Source organism: Panthera onca, chromosome B4 (assembly GCF_046562875.1).
Source record: "Panthera onca isolate mPanOnc1 chromosome B4, mPanOnc1 haplotype 2, whole genome shotgun sequence".
NCBI classification, from domain to species: Eukaryota; Metazoa; Chordata; class Mammalia; order Carnivora; family Felidae; genus Panthera; species Panthera onca.
The window spans coordinates 87304734-87327243 of record NC_138345.1 but is presented as its reverse complement, the minus strand read 5'-3'; the positions used below and the strand labels follow the sequence as shown (position 1 = coordinate 87327243).

The window sequence follows — 22510 nt, the reverse complement described above, 5'->3', positions numbered from 1 at the left end:
TGTAAGTAAATGTCCCTGAGTTCTGTGAGTCCGTTTAGCAAACTAACCAAACCTAAAAAGATCACTGCAACCTCCAATTCATAGCCAGCCAGTCAGAAGCATAGTTAACCAGGACTGAGATTTATGAATGGCATCTGAAGTGGAGGATGGAGGGCGGTGTTTTAAGGCTGAACCCCTAACCTGTGGAATGTGAGGCTGTCTCTGGGTGGGCAGTATCAGGATTGAGTTGAATTCTTATACCTTGCTGGTGTCTGAGACTTGCGAGGTGTCGTGTGTGGCGGGGAAAACTTCTCCTCCCCACATTAAAATTGGGTGTTGGAATCCTGAAAGATCAAGTACTTCAGAGGTCCCTCCTGTGTCCTTCCCCCAAAGGTAATCACTATTTCTGACTTCTGTTATTATAGATTCATTCTTCCTGATTTTGTCCTTTATATAAATTGAATCATAGAGTATGAATCTATTTGGGGGTGGTTTCCTTTGTTTCACATGATGCTTGTGAGAGTCACCATTAAAAAAAATTAATATTTGTTTATTTTTGAGACAGAGAGAGACAGAGTATGAGTGGAGGAGGGGTAGAGAGAGAAAGACACAGAATCTGAAGCAGGCTCCAGGCTCTGAGCTGTCAGCACAGAGCCAGACGTGGGGCTTGAACTCATGAGCCGTGAGATCATGACCTGAGCTGAAGTTGATCGCTCAACCAACTGAGCTGCTCAGGAGCCCCGAGAGTCACCATTTTTATCATCAGAGGGGGTAGTTTATTTTCACTGCCGTGCAGCATTCTATGATGTGAATATATCTTAATTTATTCTGTATTGAAAGAACATTTAGATTGTTTCATTTTGGGGATATTCCATGTTTTACTGCTTTGAACATCTTTGTACACTTTTTTGAGTACACATATTTATGCATATCTGCTGAATATGTACCAACAGTGGAGTTGCTGTATGTGTAGGGAATGTGTATATTCAGTTTTGTAAATACTACCAAACGTTTTGATAAAGTGATTGTACCAATTTTAGCTCCCTCCTATAATGGATGCGATTTCCATGTACTCCACATTCTTGCCAACACTTGTTATAGAATCTAGTTCAGAACTACCATGGCCTTATTGAGGTATTGACCTTCTATATATAGGAAATTATAGTAAATGGTGCATGGAATGAAAAAGCAATGTATGATGTACTTTCTGTCTTTGAGTTTCCCCTAATGTAGTTGGATAGGTAATACCTGTGAAGAAACAAAGGATAACATAGTTTATAATAAGATAATGAATTACAGGATTAAACTAGTAACAGCTATATTTATCCATTAATTGTGACTTTGTTTCGGTTCATAATTTTGATTTTCTTTTTAAAAAGTACAAGCTAGGAGTGCCTGGGTGCCTCAGTTGGTTGAGCATCGACTCTTGGTTTCAGCTCAGGCCATGATCCCTGGATCATGGGATCGAGCCCCATGTTGGGCTGTGTGCTGAGTGTGGAGCCTGCTTAAGATTTTCCCTCTCCCTCTCCCTCTGCCTCTGCCTCTGCCTCTCTCTCTCCCTCTCTCTCTCTCCCCCACCCTCCCTCCCTCTGCTCCTCTCCCCTGCTCATGCTCTCTCTCTCCCTCCATCTCTCTCTCTCTCAAAAATAAAAAAAGAAAAAGTATAAGCAATAGGAAATAACAGTAATCTTAGTGGAAAAATAAATAATTTGGCTCATCCAAACATTTGATCAAATTTATTTTGGTATCTCTAAAAAATATTATTTTTTTGTTTATAAGATTTTTTCTTTATAAATATATGAAAATTTCTGGGAAATATCTCCTCTATTGGAATATAGATGTAGGGGTGCCTGGTTGGCTCAGTTGGTTAAGAGTCTGACTGATGATTTCAGCTCAGGTCATGATCTCAGGGTTGTGAGATGGAGCCCAGGCATCTGGTTCCATGCTGACTGTGGAGCCTGCTTAAGATTCTTTCTCTCCTGCTTTCTCTGCCCCTCCCTAGCTTGCTCACTCTCTAAAATAAAGTAAAATAATAAAAGAAAATAGGTGTAAGAACTATTTATGTTGGCCAAGATCCTGTCTCTTTCCATAATCTCACAGGTTTGGGAAAGTCTTTTCCCATCATTTCTGAGATATGTCCCCCAGGCCACCTCTCTGCCTTTCTGGTGAACAGAACTCACTCGTTAGATAGCTACATTTGCAAAATTTTTCTTTGTATTTATTAAAATCCTTTGTTCCAGGGACTGTGCTAAATGTTGACATACATTAGTTCATTTAATCATCTCAATAGTTCTGGGATATAGATGTTAGTATTAGCCTCACTATAGATAAGGAAACAGGTACAAGGTGTTTAAATCACTTGCTTGAGAATTTCACGGCATTCTCTATGGAATTCTATCAATTAGCATGGAACTTGCCACATGAATGGCCTGTTGAATGATTTACCTTTAATGGATGATTGAATGGTCTGATCTTCACTTTCATGGAGCTACATCCACATATCACCTCCATACTTCACCTACTTATGTGATCCTACCAAGACATTTAAGCTCTGTATCCTTTATCTTCTTTAGCAAATTCAGATACTAAATTTGATGAGTCTTCTTGGTGGATTTTATGAGGTTAAATTTGGGTACTACAAAATGACAGCCATTATTTACAACCAATTCAGCTATTGAGGCTGTTGATAAATTGAGAATATCTGGGAAGGTTCTTGAGATGAGAGTCCTGAGGTCACTTTTGAAGAAGGGGACTAGCTTTAGTTCAATAGTAATTTGAATTTGTCATTCAGTTAAGTTGGAGGACAAAATCCCCTGGAATTAAATGGAATTGGTTCCTTTCCTATTAAGATCCTCTTATGGCAAGGATCTTTTTCAGTCTTCAATAAGATCTCTAGAAGAAGAAGTAAGGAAGTATAATATTTGAAACTAGATTTTGTTCATGCAGCTCAGTAAAAGCCGGCTTCTTTGACATGATGCTCTGGTATTATTACAGAACAGGTTAGTACTTGAGTGCTACAAGTAGGAGAAATTTTTCAGGATATGAGAATCAGCCTATGATATGGGAGGTGAATCTCTCACAGTTGTAGATGAGATGAGGATTAGAGAACATCATTTGCATCTTCCCTGGTGGCAGTAGAATTAGCTATTGAGGAGAGATGCTTATTCCCAGCCCTTTCCTCATTTTTCTTCAATTACATCCTTTAGGTGCTGGTTCTGATTTTGTTTTTTTCTAAACTAAGGTACCATCTGCACAATACAATAGGAGGTAGTATGTGTAGTGGTTAAGAGGACAGAGCCAGACTGCTGGGGTTTGAATTCTGGCTTCCAGCTGTGAGGCCTTGGTCCAGATATTTAACTTCTTGGGAGCTATTTGTGTAATGGGGCAAATAATAGTACATGCCTAATGTAGCTGTGAGGATTAAATGCTTTTATACATGTAAAACACTTAGAACAGTGTTTTGTATGTACTAAGTACTATGTAAGTGTTGGCCGTTAATATATGAAGTTTTTAAGAGGAAAAAAAATACCTATCTGTGTCATAAAAAGTACTGTTTGCATCTTTATATCTAGATTCAATCTTTTTTATGACTGAGGTATAATTGACATATAGCATTGTGTTAGTTGCAGGTGTACAACATAATTGATTATGTATTCCAAAATGATCACTATAGTAGGTCTAGGTAATCTCCATCACCACACTTAATTACAAAATTTTTTTTTCTTATGATAAAAACTTGTAAGATTTACTCTTTGCAATTTTCAAATATGCCATACAGTATGGTTAACTATAGTCACCATGCTTCACATTATATCCTCAGGACTTACTCATTAAGTTTGTACCTTTTAGAGTGCTGTCTTTTTAGAGATGTGAGGAAGAAAGGCAGATGAAGTAAATGAACAAGCAAAAGGTGTGTTTTTAAATGAAGTTTTCTGGAAATATCTTTAAAATGTTATGCTAAATTACATTTATTAAGAAATTTATAGATCTGAAATCTTATCATGTCCTTTGAAACCTAGATTTCCCCTCATACTGATATTCTGAGTGACAGGAATGGGCAATTATGCTTCTAAGGGAAATTGTCACTCCTCTTGTACTTGTGCTATTTTATCGTTAAATTCCTTTTAATTTTTTAATCTTTAGCACGGTGAACCTAAGATTTTCTTTTCCCTTCTGACATGGATAATTTACACCTGACTGTGATTTCCTGTAGATTGTGACAATGGGGTTGATCTAAGTTTTCTCCTTAAAATACGTGCTTAAAAATCAAATTTTGCTTTGCTTTGTAACCAATATGAACACTATGTAATATTCCAGATCAGCTTTATACTTTTATTAAGAATTAATTTAAAATTTTTGTTAAACATGAATAGCTTTCTGTCAGAATATTCATTTGCAAGAAAAACAATGCTTGAGCAGAACAAACGTCTTTACTTTTATTTAATTTTAACATTTATTTATTTATTTTGAGAGAGAGTGCATACATGTGTGCATGCAAGCAGGGGAGGGGCAGAGAGAGGGAGAGACAAAATGCCAAGCAGGCTCTGTGCTGTCAGGGCAGAGCAGAGCCCGCCGTAGGGCTTGATCTCAAGAATTGTGAAATCATGATCTGAGCAGAAATCAAGAGATGAATGCTTGGGGCGCCTGGGTGGCTCAGTAGGGTAAGCGGCTCACTTCGGCTCAGGTCATGATCTCATGGTTCATGAGCTTGAGCCCTGTGTTGGGCTCTGTGCTGACAGCTCAGAGTCTGGAGCCTGCTTTGGATTCTGTCTCCCTCTCTTTCTGACTCTCTGTCTCTCTCTCTTAAAAAAAAAAAAGAGTTGGACGATCTGAGCCACTGAAGCACCCCTCCCCCCCCTTTTTTTAGATGCTTAAGTTATTTGAATGCTTTCTCTCTCCCTCCATGGTGATCTGCTCTCATATCCCCCCCTGGACCACTGTTAAAGCTTTCTGAGTGGACCCCTGCTTCCACCTCTGCCTCCCATAGTGTCACCACCCAGCAGCTTGCATAATCTTATAGAAATGTAAATGCAATCACACCATTCCCCTTTTTACAGTTGTCCACTGGAGAAATGCTTTCAGAATAAAATTTAACTTCTGTCCCTTGGCCTTCAAGAGCCACCCTGCCTCCTTTCCTGTCCTTCTCCTGCATACTTCAATTCCAGCTGTATTGCCTTCTTGGTCTTCCTGGAACATAACAAATTCATTTCTAACTGCAGGTCTTTGTCGTTACTGTTCCCTTAACCTGGGAGGATTTCCTCCCCATAATCATTCAGATTTCTGCTCATATACACTTTTCCAGAGATTCCTTCTCTGGTCACAGCCTCTAAAAAAAAAAAAAACAAAAACAACCGCCCCCCCTTTTTTTATAAAGCTTATCACTATCTACCATATTATATATTTACTTGTTGGTTGTTTCTTGCTACTAGAATAAAACCTCTAGAAAATGTGGATTTTGTTATGTCCACTGCTGTATTTTCAGAACCTAGAAGAAAACCTGATTTATAGTGGAAATGGATATTTGGTGTGAGAATGAGTGAATTGTTGAATGAATTATTTTGGCAAATAATGTAGTCCTATAAGCATAATTTATGGTTATCCTATCTGATTGACATTATGCCATGGTATGAATTCAGAATATTTAGGTCCTCTTGGTAAGACAATGAGAATAGAGAAATAGACTTTGAAGATTGCCTGAAACAGAGATCCAAATAGATACTGAGACAAGGCTTTCAATAGGTAGTTTATTTGGGGAAGTGATCCCAGGACACAGAAGTGGAGCATTTGGAAGAAAGAGAGGGAAGGAGTAATAGCCTGTTCAAGGTACATTTTTGAGCTGTTTACTGCTATGGGCAGCTATGACTCAGTCCCACTGTGCAGACTTAGAGGAGTGGTATAATTACACCTGAGACACAGAAGAGTGGAGTATTTATGGATTAGCTCTGATGTGGTTGAGGGTTGTACCTGTTGTCAGTGCCCACCTCCTCCAGGTTTGCACATATGTTGGAATGGCTGAGTGGTTCTGTAATGTCCCACAAGGCTGCAGTGTAAGTCTCGGTAGAAAGTAGGAGTGAGGGGTTGTTTAGTTAAACCTGCACACAGCTGGTTGCTGAAATGCCAGCTGGGGTAAAAAGGGATGGTGGAGCATAGTAGATGAATCATGAGAGGTTTCTGATACAGTGACCTTCACTGTTCACCTCTTCATCATCTTAATATGGATTAAATGGGTTCTTCAAACTTCTTAAGGGAAGAGTTGAGGCATTTTTCTTTTTGGTCACTTCCAGTACCTTCATGGTTTGCAGTAGGTATTGAAGAAGTACTTCTTTCCTTGTTGACTGCCTTATTAACATTAGTCCATATTCATTTACTTTTAGTACCATAAAATGAAACAAAATATAGGCGAGTGTACATCTGTTATCTATGAAATTAAAAAATCAATCAACCCATGGATTAATCAAATGTTCTTTTTTTTCTGTATTGGGACATGGTTCATATACTGTAAACTTCACCCATTTCACATGTACAGTTTAATGATTTTTGTATATTTGAAGAGTTGTGCAGTCATCACCACAATCCAGCTTAGGGCATTTTTATCACCCCAGAAGAAATCCCACGCTTCTTAACATCCACCCTCTTTTCCTCTCATCTACCTGAAGCCCTAAGCAACTACTCATCTACTTTCTGTTTCTACTGATATACCCATTCTGGATATTTCAGATAGATAGAATCATATAATATATAATTACATGTAATCTTAAATCTTGGACATATTTATTGATATTCAACATATATTTCCTGAGTACTTACTGTGAGCCAGGCACTATTCTGGGTATGGGGCAAGGGGGGCATGATGTTAAAAGAGGCAGACCTGGTCCAGTCTATATTCTAGTAGAAGAGATAGAAACAAAACAAGCCTAAAAAACACATAGAATAATTACTGTGATAAATTTTATGATGAGAGCATAGTACACAAATAGAGAAAACTGACAATGGAAGAGACCCTCTGAATTGTGAGTTCATGAGAAAAATCTCCCTAGGCTGGTGACATTTATGCTGAACTTGAAGGAACTAGTGATATGAAGGTGGGAGAAGGGTGTTTTCTCAGGAGGGAACAGTATGTGTAAAGTCTCTAATATGGGAAAACTTAGCTTATTTGCAGAACTGAAGGGAGACCATTGTGGCTGTAGCATAGTGAACATAGGGATGGAGATTATTCAAGTCCATGTGGGGTGGAGACAGGGGAAGGTAACATGATGCAGGCCTTGGAGATCATTATATGAGGTTCGATTTTGTTCTCGGTGTTTGGGAAGCCTCTGAGGGTGTTTCACAGGACAGTGAAGTGAACTGATTGATGTTTAATGTGGTCACTCTTGTGTGGCTCATGCAAAAGACATGAGGCAGAGACCAGGTAGGAGGCTATTACGGTAGACTAGGCTAGCAAGGATGATGGCCTGGAAAGGGCTCATTTCAATGGAGATGCAGAGAAGTGAATATGTTCAACATACAATGTAGAACCTAGAGAAAGAGCTGGCCCAGGCCCAAGCCCTAACCATATGTAGAAGTAAGAGATGGAGAAGGAGACAGGGAGACTGAGAAAAATCTCTAGGCAAATAGAGAGAAAGCTGGGTGTGTAATGTATGGAAACGGAGGAGGATGTCAAAAAAGATGGGGACAAAGGAGAATGCATTAAGTTTGACAAGATCAAGTTTATCGGTGACTTTAGCCAGAACAATACTGATGAAAAGATGGATGGAAATTCACTTAGACTGGACTGAAATGGGATGTGCATGAAAAGATAGAGGAAGTGTGTGGAGACTTGGAGGAGGAGCAGAGAAGCAAGCGGAGTGATAAGTGAATTAGGTGAGGTGTTTTACTCCCCTCCAGTTGGGATGTATTGAAACATATTTGATTGGTAGAATTACTCAGGAGAAGGTGAGAGACTGGGAGACTGAAGTTGTGGGAGAGAGGTCTGGAGAAGGCAAGATGGGATCCTGAGCGTGACTGGAGACATTGGTCTTTAATAAAAATAGTGGCATTTTTCCCGTTGTAATCAGAGGAAAGAGGAAAAAGCAGGCACAGACAGCTTTGTCTGTTTGAGGTTGTGCTGCTAATAGAGTGCCACTTTGGTGACTTTCTCCACAGTGGCGGTGTACAGACTGAAAAATGGTGAGAATGTTGACCTTAGAGAGAGAGAGGGGGAGGGTGCGCGGTGCAGGTAAACTTACCTGGGCAAGGGCACAGAGCACAGAGGGGACTCCAGCTTTTTGGCCTGAAGTGTTTGTTACAAAATTGTGGGCTGTCAGCCTGTAGAGAGTGGGGTCTGGTTGTAGGAAGTGTTCAGTATCACACTAAGAAGTCGAAACTCCACTCTAGGTAGTAGAGAGCTGTTTGTGCAGGGTATCATAGGGGAGGGAGTGATGCGAGGGAAGTGGTGTTTAAGAAAATGAGGGCTGCCTGCATGGCTCAGTCAGTTGTGTATGACTCTTGATTTTGGCTCAGGTCATGATCTCACGGTTCATGGGTTCAAGCCCTGCGAGTGTTTGAGACTGTCAGCCCAAAGCCTACTTGGGATTCTTTCTCTCTTCTCTCTGCCCCTCTCCCACATATGCTCTCTCTCTCTCTGAAAATAAATAAAAATTAAAAAATAAAGGTGAATCTCTCACTGCCTTCAGTGTAAATAGTGAACAGAATGGAAAGACTCAAGAGGCAAATAAACATCCTGTTACCACACACACTTTAGTGTCTGTGTTAGAAAATTAGTTACAATCTATTTCAGTATCTGTATCTAACAGTGACCAGTTGCAGAATGTCCTCAGTTTACAAATGGGGAAACTGAGGGTTAACAAGACGGCAAAAGGGGTGCCTGTGTGGCTCAGTTGGTTAAGCATCTAACTTTGGTCATGGTCTCATGGTTCGTGAGTTCAAGCCCCATACCAGGCTCAAAGCTGTCAGCAGAGCCTGCTTCGGATCCTCTGTCCCCCACACTCTCTCTTCCCCTTCCCCGCTCATGTTTTCACTCTCTCAAAATAAATAAACTTAAAAAAAAACAAGATAACAAAGGAAAATACTGATCTATGAGACTTTCATTAGAGTGAGCAAATGGGCATCTACTCTCTGTGCCCTTATGTTCAATGATAGGAATATTTGAATAGCAACAATGAATTGTGTCGCTTCTGACAGATAACTTGTATTCTTTTACATATTGTGTGTATATTCAGGTTAATTCATCATTTAACACTTGTTAGAAACAGTCACCAAAAGAAACAAACAAACAAACAAAACAGTTCCCAAAAAGAAAGAAAAAAAGAAAGAAAAAAAGAATGAAACACACACAATGACCAATGTGTGAGGTGGAAAGACATTTTAACAAAGTAGGTTCCAAACTAAAGACCTGAATTGTATTTGTTTGGACAGATAAGACTAACACAGACCTACAATTTAGAAAATTATAGAAAGGCTTGCATATTTGAGAGCACTGTAGTACTTCACAAACTTTAAGTGCTTTAATCCTGAAAATGGAGACACTGATATAAATTGGAATGGTTCATATGAATGAATGGAAATTATGAAGAGAAGTATTGATTTGTAATATATGGGAGATTTGGAGTTGGAAGAGGGCATTCCAGATACATAAGACTACCAGTTTAAAGAATAGAAATAATTGTGCAATATTTAGTATGTAGAGGAGCCTAGTGAAAAGACCACAGAGTTGAAACCTCATTGCCACCACTTTCCAGCTGTGTGATCTGGGATATGAAATACAACCTTCCCATGATTCAGCTTCCTTATCTATGTAACAGGGATAATAAGTTTTTGTGAAGGTTTCACATAGGGTAGGCATGGGGCTTGGCATTCAATGTGGAGGAGCTGCTATTTATGGAACAATATATATATATATAATATATATATATTATAATATATATATAATCTTTATATATATATTATATATATAATATATATATATGGAGATTCATCATTGAGTCTCTTCAATGAATATATGAATTGTTGTAGTTTAGGGGCACATCAGTTTATAAAACACCCAAGTTGCCATTTTCATGGAGCTTATATTCTTGTGAAGGGATGTGTGTTGGAAGAAAAGGAAGAGCAGTGTGGGTGAAGCAGAAAAAGGTGGTTGAGAAGGTGGTGAGGTGGGATGGTTGAGGTCAGAGAAAGCCAAGTCCTACAAGGCTTTGGTGAAGGCATCACAGGAAGCTGTGGTGAAGATACTTGGTTTAAGTGCATGAAATGGGAAAGCAGTGAGATATTTTGAGGGGAGCTGTGACAGTTTGACTTACGTTAAGGGATCACTCTCCCTTCTGGGTAGGAACAGACTATAGGAATACAAGAGCAAAAGTGTGGAGGCTCCTATAAGAAGTGCAAATTGAGAGGCAAAGAGGCCTTTGGGTTGGGTAGCAGTGGAAGCTGTGAGAGCTGGTTGGATATTGTATATATTTCCAGAAAGGAGTTGAAAGGATTTGCTGATAAATTGAATGTAGAGTGTGAGACAGAGTAATCAAGGAAGATTTCTTCTGAATGGAGCCTTCATTTACAAAGATTAGGGAGATGGGAGTATTAGCAACTATGGGAGGAATAACATATGAAAATATGGGAATAACATAAGGGAATAACATATGGGAACAACATATGGGAGTTCAGGACATACTAACTTTGAGAGGTTTTAGTTTTACAAATGGAATGAACTAATAGAGGTTGGGTGTGTGTCTGGACTTCAGAGAATAGGAAGGACCTGAAAATTTAAATTTGAGAGAAATCTACACTTAGATAATTTTTTAAAGCCATATGACTGGTTGATAGGAACGAGGGAGTTAGTGTCCCTCTGAAGGTCTGAAGATGGAGTCCTGGGTTGTATGAATGCTTAGAGGTCAGAGAGGTGAGAAGGAACCAGCAAAGACTGAAAGGTGATGGAGAAGAATTGAAAGAACAGTCTTCTGGAGGCCAAAATGAAGGAAGTGTTTCAAAAAACAGGAGGTGACCAGTAAAATCAACTTTTGACAAGTAGATGAGAAAGAGAATCCCTGAGAAAAATGACAGCTGGGTTTTACAATGTTTAGGTTATTAGCGACATTGACAAGAGCTGTTCTAGGGAGAAGAGCAGGGAATAAAACCAAATTAGAATAGGTTCAAGAGAGAATGCTACAGGAAATCCAGACAGCAAGTATAAATAATTCTTTCAAGAAGTTTTGTTGTAAAAGGGAACAAAGAAAATAAAGAAGATCAACAGAGGTTTGTTTTTTAAGATGGAGGATACAATTTTTATTTATGTTAATGGCAAAGAGCCAATAGAAGGAGAAGTTGATGTCATTGAACTGTAGAATTCATGTTAGAATTTGTGAGAAATGTTTGGATCATGGATAATACAGAGCTTTGAAAGCCAGTGAATAACCTTAAACTCCATATGGTAGGAACATGAAGATTTTGTAGATATTTGAATAGAGAAATTACATAAAAACCTAAATATGTGCCCATAGTTAAATTCATTGATTTTTAAGCATCATTACTTCTGATAACACCCCCTTAAAAATAAAAGATGGCAAAGTCCCATCAGGATAAACATCTCATCTTTAGGTGGACTTAAAACGTGCTGTACAGCATATACTTTAATACTTTAGCCCATTTAATCCTACCAGCTCTTCTAGAAGGTGGATACTATAATTGACCACATTTTATAGATGAGGAAACCGAGGCACAAAGATTAAGCAACTTTTCCTTGGCAACAGCTATAAGTAGTAGAGCTAATAGTAAACCAACAATCTGGTTCCAGAATATAGCATAAAGCACCGTGTTTGATGTGTCTTTCTCCATGTAGTGTGTTTAAACTGTAAATTTCTTTTGGCCCCATTTATAGTTATTTCATCAGAATCTAAAAAAAGTTTGCTCTTTCCTTCACCTAAATATTCTGCCTCTCTTTTTCCTGTTCTACAAATTATATCTGCTTTGTTATGGCTCACATGTATTATGATACGTATATCACTGTGCATAATTTACATACCATGTATACACAGCTTCTGTTCATATACATATACACCCCTTGAGGTGGTGGTCAGACACAGATTCAAGCAAATAAGAATGTTTTTAATAATGGTCACTTCATAATTGCATAGTGCTTTATTGTTTCCTAAAAACTACCACATAAACATGTCTACTTAATTATCATTGCAACCCTGTGGTTAGAATAGATATAAATATTGCCTTTAAACAGATGAAAAATCAGAGGCTGATGGAAACTGGCACAGTGCTTAGCTTAGAGTAGACACTTAATAAATAGTTGAATAAAAGAGTAAATGAACAAATGGTCTAGAGTCATAGTCACAGAGCTTGGAAGAACAGAGCAGTAATAGAAAGCTGGGACTCCTGACTACTAAGCCAGGGCTTTTTCATTATACTGCAGTTGTCTTGAAATTTTTTAATCATTATTTTAAAATAGAATCCTTTGGCTTCCAGGTACTAGCAGTTAAAATATAATCAAAGTGGTGAGATGGGATTCTTTACTAGCCGCCTCTCACATTCCAAGCTGGTTTTCAGTTGAGACTTGTAGTGATGCTGCAGGTAGCAGACATTTCTTTGGGTCAATATCCAATTAATGTCTCAGCAGATTGCTAATGGAGACTGGATTGTAGGGAGTGCTATTTTGGAGGTGAAATGGGTGAAGGAAAGACGATTCTCAATTACCGAAATCATTAAAATATTGAGGGTGATGATTTACACATCTAGGGTGTGTTAGTTGTTGTGAGTTGGGCACACTCCAGCTTGAGTAATTGGTATCTTTCCCTCTGTGCATACCTCTCTCCATTTATTGTAACAGGCTATGAGGGCAATAAGCTTTCTGGCATCCTATTTGGAGCACTTCTGCAGATTTGCTTCACATGATTAGATCTGCCAGATGCCACACTTCAAGTACATCTATTCTGGGGGTGGGTAAAGACGTGTGGCTTCTCACATCCATCTTCTGACACAAGCTGTGAGTTGGCTCTGGCTTCTTCTTTCTGAGAAGATGGGCAGTAGTGCTGTCTGGATGAGGAAGGCAGGTGGTGTTTACATGAGGTGGTGCTGAGGGGCTTGGGAAAGAGTTAGTGGGGAGCACTATTTTTACACTCTTGGTTAGACAGGAGTGATTTCACATAGCCAAGGCACTGTTGGAATGTGATGGGCATTTGTCAAAATCAGTGTCATGTACAGTTGTCAAAGTTGTGCTCCGTGGGGAAAAAGCTAATGGGAAGATCCAGGTTTTCAGTGTGTCTTAGACATGAGCCTTTTTTTTGGGGGGGGGCAGGGATAGCTGTTTATTTTTGTATGGTGTACATTGTTACTGTCATCCTCTACAGATTTCCAGGCACTCTTCCACATTTGATGAGAAGACACATGCAACTATACTTTCAGGTTCCATGCTGTTGCACAAAACCACTGAGCACAGACCTGAGACCCCTGTTACAGCTAGCTCATTTTGGGGGGGGAGCCTCAACATGCATTGCTACTTTAAACTTGTCATCTTAGGGGTACCTGGGTGGCTCAGTTGGTTATGTGCCCAACTTCTGCTCACATCATGATCTCACAGTTGCTGAGTTCAGGCCCTATGTTGGGCTCTGTGCTGACAACTCAGAGTCTGGAGCCTGCTTCAGATTACCTGTCTCCCTCTCTCTCTCTGCCTCTCCCCACTTGTAGTCTGTCTCTTTCTGTGTCTCAAAAATAAATAAAAGGTTAAAAAAATAAATTTGTCATCTTAAGGAGCACACCAATATGGAACAGTATTAGCTAATTGTATCCTTAACAATTTTTTTTTTTTTGCTTAAAAGCTTCTGTATTATGTACTATGTAAGAATAGTTTGAACAGCTGAAAATATATTCATTTTTAAGAAAAATATTCATCCTTTTCATAGACACCTCTGTATCTGCCTATATTGAGGTGGGTTTGTTTCCATTGAAATAAGGATGAACGTTATATTCCTAAGTGTCAAAATAAAATGTCTATTCTGCTTGTCTGGCATCAATTAAAAAATGTAGACTCCCACCTCCTGCAGCACTCAGCAGGGAGCTCAGGCTTGCATGGGCAGCCTCCTGCTGAAGCATGTTTAAAACAGTATTTGGAGAAACATTTCAGTTCAAAAGACACACTAACTATTCCATAAAAACTGAATACTCTCTGAACTCTATTGCTGGGGCCAAATCATATCACCAGAATACAACATATCTTAGCTACAACCTTAGTTTTCTGATAGAATGTATTTGTTGAGTACTTTTTAAAAGTTTTTTTTGAGTTTGACTTATTGAGAACAGTTAAAGTTATGTTCATGACTTTGATCAGAGGCCAAGTTAAGAAACAGCTATTTGAAGAGTATTTCTTAACATTGTAGTGCACAGAGTGGGTGCTTTCAGTAAACAGTTGAATTCATGAATGAATTGAAGACCTTATGTATTCTGCTTCTTAAGGTCCCCTTCCCCCAGGAAGTATCATGTAGAAAACGCGTCCAAGGGTTTAGTACCAGCATAGTCTGTCTTTTTTTTTTCTCCCCCAGAGCTTATCTTTCTATATGTATTTGCATCTTTTGATTTCATTACTTCCTAAATGGTTTCAAATCCATTTTAATTTTTAACTCCAATATTTATATGTTTTAATATTATTACAGAAATTCTCCAGGCTCTTTCTTGGAACATTTTAGAATATCTGTAGTATATTTCATTATCTGCTGCTTGAAATGCTTCAAGTCCTTTTGGGGCATGAGGTGGACATATATGAAACATGAAAAAGAAAGCAGCAACAAAATAATAAAGAGCCCCAAAAGTGTTGTTTGAGAAGAAAGGGCTCCTCTCATTGAGGATGAAAGCTTAGTTCAGCCTGGAGCTCAGGGCCATGGTGGCATCCCCATACACACACCCCCAAAGCTTAGGACATCCCTCCAACCTGGCCATAACCCACTGCATTTATCAGAAGCACCAACTCCTCCACCATGGGAGAATACTAATTAAAAGAAGGGTTTCATTGTGGTGATGATTTATAATCTTTGATTTATTTGATGTGATTTAAGCCTTAGGGAAGTCTATTGATTTTAATTTGCTTCAGCAAACATTTGTTGAGAGCCCCGATTAAGTTGAGCACTTTACAAGAACGGTAGGTCTTCCTCTTGAGCTTTCTGAGTACACTGTGTTTTGGGGTAACATTTCTGAGTCTGTTCACTTCTACAACAGAGATTCCTCCTTAGATGTAACACTGTTATTTTATTTACGGATTTTGATAATTCACTTTAGGTGGCAGAACAATCTGAATAATTCAAGTGCTTTTAGATTGGGCTATTTTGGGTTCAGGTGTTATTGTATTATCAGAGAAGTACAACTTTCAATAGGGCAACTGTCATTCAGGAAGGGTGCAGACTTTCTTGGGCTCTGTGGTTTAGTACCTTGCAGGGGATAATATTTCTGGCCTATTTCTAACAGAGGTAATCTGCATTCTGAACAAAGCAAAATACAAATTGCACATGATACCCAAGCTATGCAATAATGGCACACATACCCAGAGAGAAGTACATTAGCATATTTGTTCAGTGATGAGTTGAGCAGAACCATTTACTTCTTTGTCCTGGACCTTGATGGATTATTGGTTTGAAAAGAAGGCAGAGATCTATAGATATAGTCCTCATTCTAAAAAAAAAAAAAAAAAAATTAGTGGCACAATTGCTTTCCCCTTATTGCTTTTATAATTCAGCTACATGTAAAGAGGAAACTGCAGAGAAGTACATTATAATTTATGAGTTGTGGAGTCTGCTGCACCAAGATTCTTAAAACCAGAATGCAAACTTGTTTTCTTTGAATTTCAAAAAGAAAAAAAAAGTATTTTCTCTTCTCACTTTCAAAATAGATGCTTAAAAATTATAGCAAAATAATGACTTTAATGACTTTTCTTACGTTTGGAGGCGGGAACCCAGCCACATAATAGGAGTTTCTGAAAGAAAATAGTGTGTCTGTTCTGTTGAAAAGAATTCCCCAGTTACTTTCTTGGAGCTTTTTCTTGACCAAGAGAATCGCTGTGTAGCAGATACTATCTCCACTGGTGAAGAATGCGAGCCTCTGACCTAAATGATCTGCTTGTCTTCTCCCTGGTTTTGCTTCTATTAAGATGTGTTTATATGATGTCATGTTTTATGTAATTATTCAAATTTAAATGATTTTAGTTTTCAAACGTATAAAAGAAAGTTGGTATGCTTTTGACGCTTCTACATCTATAAATATATTTCTTCGGATTAAAAAGAAATGTTTTTTGAGTCTCTTGTATACCCTGTGATCCTAGAAGTCTGAGAGCAATAGCTGTGGAAAGGAAGAAAGTGAACATTACCAACACATGGTTGTTTTACCAGAGAGCTCTTTTCCTGGAAGGACTCCATTTGATTTTTGCTTGAATGAAAACCATATGCTGAAGATCTGATTGCATTTGTGATTTCATTACTATTGACCAACCATATACACACACACTTCTTAAATACTATGTAAGAACACCTTTTATTTTTATTTGATATAATTAACTCTGTTAGGGCGGTAGGGTAAGTTTTACCATTGAAGAGGTTTAAGTGACTTTTTTCCCCCAGATCTCATGACCAATATGTGATAGACCTTTTGTAGAGCTTAGATCATTTGACTTGGGTCTTGTCACTTTTCACTTAGGAAATATGCTGAACATGATACAAAAGATGGTGTGGCATAGGACCCCTTTGTGTGTACTATTTATTCAGTGGTCGCCAGGGGAAGCTATTAGATGCCATGAGAAAAATGATATCCCAGAGTGATGGATGCAGGCTAAGTTAGGTGAGAAGTCTTGATAATATGTTGAATGGTCCAGTGCTGTGATTACCAGTGTATGCCCCACTCAAAAACAAACAGAACCAAGAAGTGCGCAGACTTGTATCTTGCATCTAAATACAGCAATCAAAAACATATTTTGTATATAATAACTTGACTTTTTAAGCTGAAAATGAAAAAAAAAATTCTGTTGGTTGTTCCTAAAAATCATAATTCAGTGGAAATAAGTGCAATTGGTTTCTTTGCCCACATTCAAAAACAGAAGCAACAAAGAGAAAGAGAAACATGTTATTAGAAGGTTAGAGAAATCAAACTTTTGAAGAGGAAGGAGCTGGTGTGTTAAAATGTGATAACTTACTGTCTTTTTCATAAATTCTTAGGTTTTTTTCATTATATTAATACTGTGTCCCTGAGCAGGGGAGATTTGTATCCTACAAGTAAATATTATAAACCTTTGAATTATTTTGACTTCTGTTCAGTAGGGATCATTTCACTTGAGTCTTTCAAAATAACCTCATAGGTGGGGAGTGGGCAAAATAGGAAGAGGTTGTTAAAAGGGCACACAATTTCAGTTATAAGGTGAATAAGGGCTGAGGATCTAATATATAACTCGATGACTATAGTTGATAAGACTATATTATATAATTGAAATTTGCTGACAGGAGAACTTAAATGTTTCTACTCCCCACGCCCCAGTCCCTGACCCAACAAAGTGTAAATAGGTGAGGTGGTGGCTCACATTTCCTTGATGGTGTGTGTGTGTGTGTGTTTGTGTGTGTGTGTGTATTTTACAGTGTATATGCTTATTAAGTCATCACCTTGTATACTTCAAATACCTTACAATATTATTTGTCAATTATACTTGTTAAGTAACAAAATTCACCCAAATAAATTGGAAGATCAGTTGGCTTTATTAAATGATTCATAAATCAGGCAGCCCCTCATCTAGCAAGTAGGAGTCCATCTAAGGAGTTGTACAAAATGGAAGGTTTTTATAGAAGGAGGGTGGGGGCAAGAAAGTAATCAGCAAAAGAAAAGGATTGTTATAGGCTAGGCAGCTTTCTAGGGAGAAAAGTAGGATGCTGATGACCTCAGCATCCTAATTTGTAGATGAACTCCTCTTTGTTTGTGGGGTGGAGAGGGCACATGTAGCAGACATATTTGGCATGGATTGACAAATCCCTCACTGACTGGTTAAGACTGCATATCTGGGGGAAGTTGAAACTGCACTTAGATTATATATTGAGCACTAGTTGGAGAATTTGGTCTAAGTGACAATATTTGGGCCCATTTTTATTTTGTTTTGCTTTTAAAAAATCCTCACCTCCATCCCCCTCCCTTTTTTTTTGAGAGAGAGTGAGCAGGGGAGAGGGGCAGAGAGAGAGAGAGAGGGAGAGAATCCCAAGCAGGCCCCACACTCATCACAGAGACCCACATGGGGCTAGGTCCCATGACCCTGAGATCATGACCTGAGCTGAAATCAGGAGTCGGACACTTAACCAACTGAGCCACCCAGGCAGCCAAGAATTCTCCTCTTTTGATCAGACTCTAAGCTTAAATGAGGTATGTGATCAAATATCTAGTCATTAGTGTCACTCTTGGATACCACTTTGAGGTTCCCAGAGGTTATTAATCCTCAGTGTGCCTTAATGTTTTTACTTAACCTCTGTGATAGTCACAGGTCATGTCTTCTAGTTTACATTTAATTCCTTGTTTTTTTTTTAATTTTTAAAATTTATTTATTTATTTATTTATTTATTTATTTATTTATTTAAATTTACATCCAAATTAGTTAGCGTATAGTGCAACAATGATTTCAGGAGTACATTCCTTAATGCCCCTTACCCATTTTAGCCCATCCCCCTCCCACAACCCCTCCAGTAATCCTCTGTTTGTTCTCCATATTTAAGAGTCTCTTATGTTTTGTTCCCCCCCCCCCGTTTTTATATTATTTTTGCTTCCCTTCCCTTGTGTTCGTCTGTCCTGTATCTTAAAGTCCTCATATGAGTGAAGTCAGATGATATTTGTTTTTCTTTGACTGATTTCGCTTAGCATAAAACCCTCTAGTTCCATCCATGTAGTTGCAAATGGCAAGCTTTCATTCTTTTTGATTGCCGAGTAATACTCCATTGTATATATATACCACAACTTCTTTATGCATTCGTCCATCAGTGGATATTTGGGCTCTTTGCATACTTTGGTTATTGTTGATAGTGCTGCTGTAAACATTGGGGTGCATGTGTCCCTTCAAAACAGCACACACTACTTGGATCAATACCTAGTAGTGCAATTGCTGGGTCATAGGGTAGTTCTATTTTTAGTTTTTTGAGGAACCTCCATACTGTTTTCCAGAGGGGCTGCACCAGCTTGCATTACCACCAGGAATGCAAAAAAGAGATCCTCTCTCTCCTCATCCTCACCAACATCTGTTGTTGCCTGAGTTGTTAATGTTAGCCATCCTGACAGGTATAAGGTGGTATCTCATTGTGGTTTTGATTTGTATTTCCCTGATGATGAGTGATGTGAGCATTTTTCATGTGTCAGTTGGCCATCTGGATGTCTTCTTTGGAGAAGTGTCTATTCATGTCTTTTGTCTATTTCTTCACTGGATTATTTGGTTTTTGGGTGTTGAGTTTGGTAAGTTCTTTATAGATTTTATACTAACTCTTAATCTGATATGTCGTTTGCAAATATCTTCTCCCATTCTGTCAGTTGCCTTTTAGTTTTGCTGATTGTTTCCTTTGCTGTGCAGAAGCATTTTATTTTGATGAGGTCCCAGTAGTTCATTTTTGCTTTTGATTCCCTTGCCTCCGGAGAGGTGTTGAGTAAGAAGTTGCTACGGCCAAGACCAAAGAGGTTTTGCCTGCTTTCTCCTCAAGGATTTTGATGGTTTCCTGTCTTACATTTAGGTCTTTTGTTGATTTTGGGTTTATTTTTGTGTATGGTGTAAGAAAGTGGTCCAGGTTCATTCTTCTCCATGTCGCTGTCCAGTTTTCCCAGCACCACTTGCTGAAGAGACTGTCTTTCTTCCATTGGATATTCTTCCCTGCTTTGTCAAAGATTAGTTGGCCATACGTTTGTGGGTCCATTTCTGGGTTCTCCATTCTGTTCCATTGATTGGAGTGTCTGTTCTTGTGCCAGTACCATACTGTCTTGATGATTACAGCTTTGTAGTATAGCTTGAAGTCTGGGATTGTGATGCCTCCTGCTTCGGTTTTCTTTTTCAAGATTGCTTTGGCTATTTGGGGTCTTTTCTGGCTCCATACAAATGTTAGGATTATATGTTCTAGTTCTGTGAAGAATGCTGGTGTTATTTTGATAGAGATTGCATTGAATATGTAGGTTGCTTTGGGCAGTATCGACATTTTAACAATATTTGTTCTTCCTATCCAGGAGCATGAAATCTTTTTCCATTTTTTGGTGTCTTCTTCAATTTCTTTCATAAGCTTTCTATACTTTTCAGCGTTTTTTCTATGCTTTTCATCGATTTTTCACCTATTTGATTAGATTTATTCCTCGGTATTTTATGGTTTTTGGTGCAATTGTAAATGGGATCGTTTCCTTGATTTCTCTTTCTGTCGTTTCATTGTTGGTGTATAGGAGTGCAACTGAATTCTCTGTGTTGATTTTATATCCTACAACTTTGCTGAATTCATGAATAAATTCTAGCACTTTTTTTGGTGGAATCTTTTGGGTTTTCCGTATAAAGTATCATGTCATCTGCGAAGAGTGGAAGTTTGGCCTCCTCCTGGCCGATTTGGATGTCTTTTATTTCTTTGTGTTGTCTGATTGCAGAGGCTAAGACTTCCAATACTATGTTGAATAACAGTGGTGAGAGTGGACATCCCTGTATTGTTCCTGATCTTAGGGAGAAAGCTCTTAGTTTTTCCCCATTGAGGATGATATTAGCATTGGGTCTTTCATATATGGCTTTTATGATCTCGAGGTATGCTCCTTCTATCCCTACTTTCTTGAGGCTTTTTATTAAGAAAGGATGCTGTATTTTGTCAAATGCTTCCTCTGCATCTATTGAGAGGATCATATGGTTCTTGTCCTTTCTTTTATTGATGTGATGCATCACGTTAATTGTTTTGCAGATGTTGAAGAAGCCCTGCATCCCAGGTATAAATCCCAGTTGGTCGTGGTGAATAATTTTTTTAATGTATTGTTGGATTCGGTTGGCTAATGTCTTGTTGAGGATTTTTGCATTCATGTTCATGAGGGAAATTCGTCTCTAGTTCTCCTTTTTAGTGGGGTGTCTGTCTGGTTTTGGAATCAAGGTAATGCTGGCTTCAAAGAATGAGTTTGGAAGTTTTCCTTCCATTTCTATTTTTTAGAACAGCTTCAAGAGAATAGGTGTTAACTCTTCCTTAAATGTTTGGTAGAATTCCCCTGGAAAGCCTTCTGGCCCTGGACTCTTTGTTTTTTGGGAGATTTTTGATTACTAATTCGATTTCCTTACTGGTTATGGGTCTGTTCAAATTTTCTGTTTCTTCCTGTTTCAGTTTTGGTAGTGTTTCTAGGAATCTGTCCATTTCTTCCAGATTGTGCATTTTATTGGCATATAACTGCTCATAATATTCTGTTAGTATTGTTTGTGTTTCTGCTGTGTTGGTTGTGATCTCTCCTCTTTCGTCCTTGACTTTATTTATTTGGGTTCTTTCCTTTTTCTTTTTTATCAAACTGGCTAGTGGTTTAACAATTTTGTTAATTCTTTCCAAGAACCAGCTCCTGGTTTCATTGATCTGTTCTACCGTGGGGTTTTTTTGGTTTCGATAGCATTAATTTTTGCTCTCATCTTCTGTCTTCTGCTGGTTTGGGGTTTTATATGCTGTCTTTTTTCCAGCTGTTTAGGGTGTAATGTTAGGTTGTGAATCTGAGATCTTTCTTCCTTCTTTAGGAAGGCCTGGATTGCTATATACTTTTGTCTCATGACCGCCTTTGCTGTGTCCCCGAGGTTTTGGGTTGTGGTGTTATCATTTTCATCGGCTTCCATATACTTTTTAATTTCCTCTTTACCTTCTTGGTTAGCCCATTCATTCTTTAGTAGGATATTCTTCAGTCTCCAAGTATTTGTTACCTTTCAAAATTTTGTCATGTGGTTGATATCAAGTTTCATAGTGTTGTGGTCTGAAATTATGCACGGCCTAATCTCGATCTTTTTGTACTTGTTGAGGGCTGATTTGTGTCCCAGTACGTAGTCTATTCTGGAGAACACTCCATGTTCACTGGAGAAGAATTATATTCTGCTTGAGGATGAAAGATTCTGAATATATCTGTTAAGTCCATCTGGTCTAGTGTGTCATTCAAAGCCATTTTTTCCTTTTGAGTTTTTAATTAGATGATCTGTCCATTGCTGTGAGTGGGGTGTTGAAGTCCCCTACTATTATGGTATTATTATCAAGGAGTTTCTTTATGTTTGTGATTGATTTATGTATTTGGGCCCGCCACATTTGGTGCATAAATGTTTACAACTGTTAGTTCTTCTTGGTGGATAGACTTCTTAATTATGATATAATGCCCTTCTTCATCTCTTGAAACAGTCTTTATTTTAAAGTCTAGATTGTCGGATATAAATATGGGTACTCAGCTTTCTTTTGTTCACTTAACATGGTAGATGGTTTTCCATTCCCTTACTTTCAACCTGAAGGAGTCTTTAGGTCTAAAGTGGGTCTCTTGTAAACGCATATAGATGGATCTTGTTTTCCTATCCATTCTGTTACCCTAT

At 38.4% G+C, this 22510-nt stretch overlaps 1 protein-coding gene across 3 annotated transcripts in view; it reads left to right on the top strand.

The window, feature by feature from the left end:
* The window catches only part of TAFA2 (TAFA chemokine like family member 2), a 527083-nt gene that overhangs the window by 223711 nt on the left and 280862 nt on the right, over nt 1-22510 (top strand). The window lies entirely within an intron of this gene.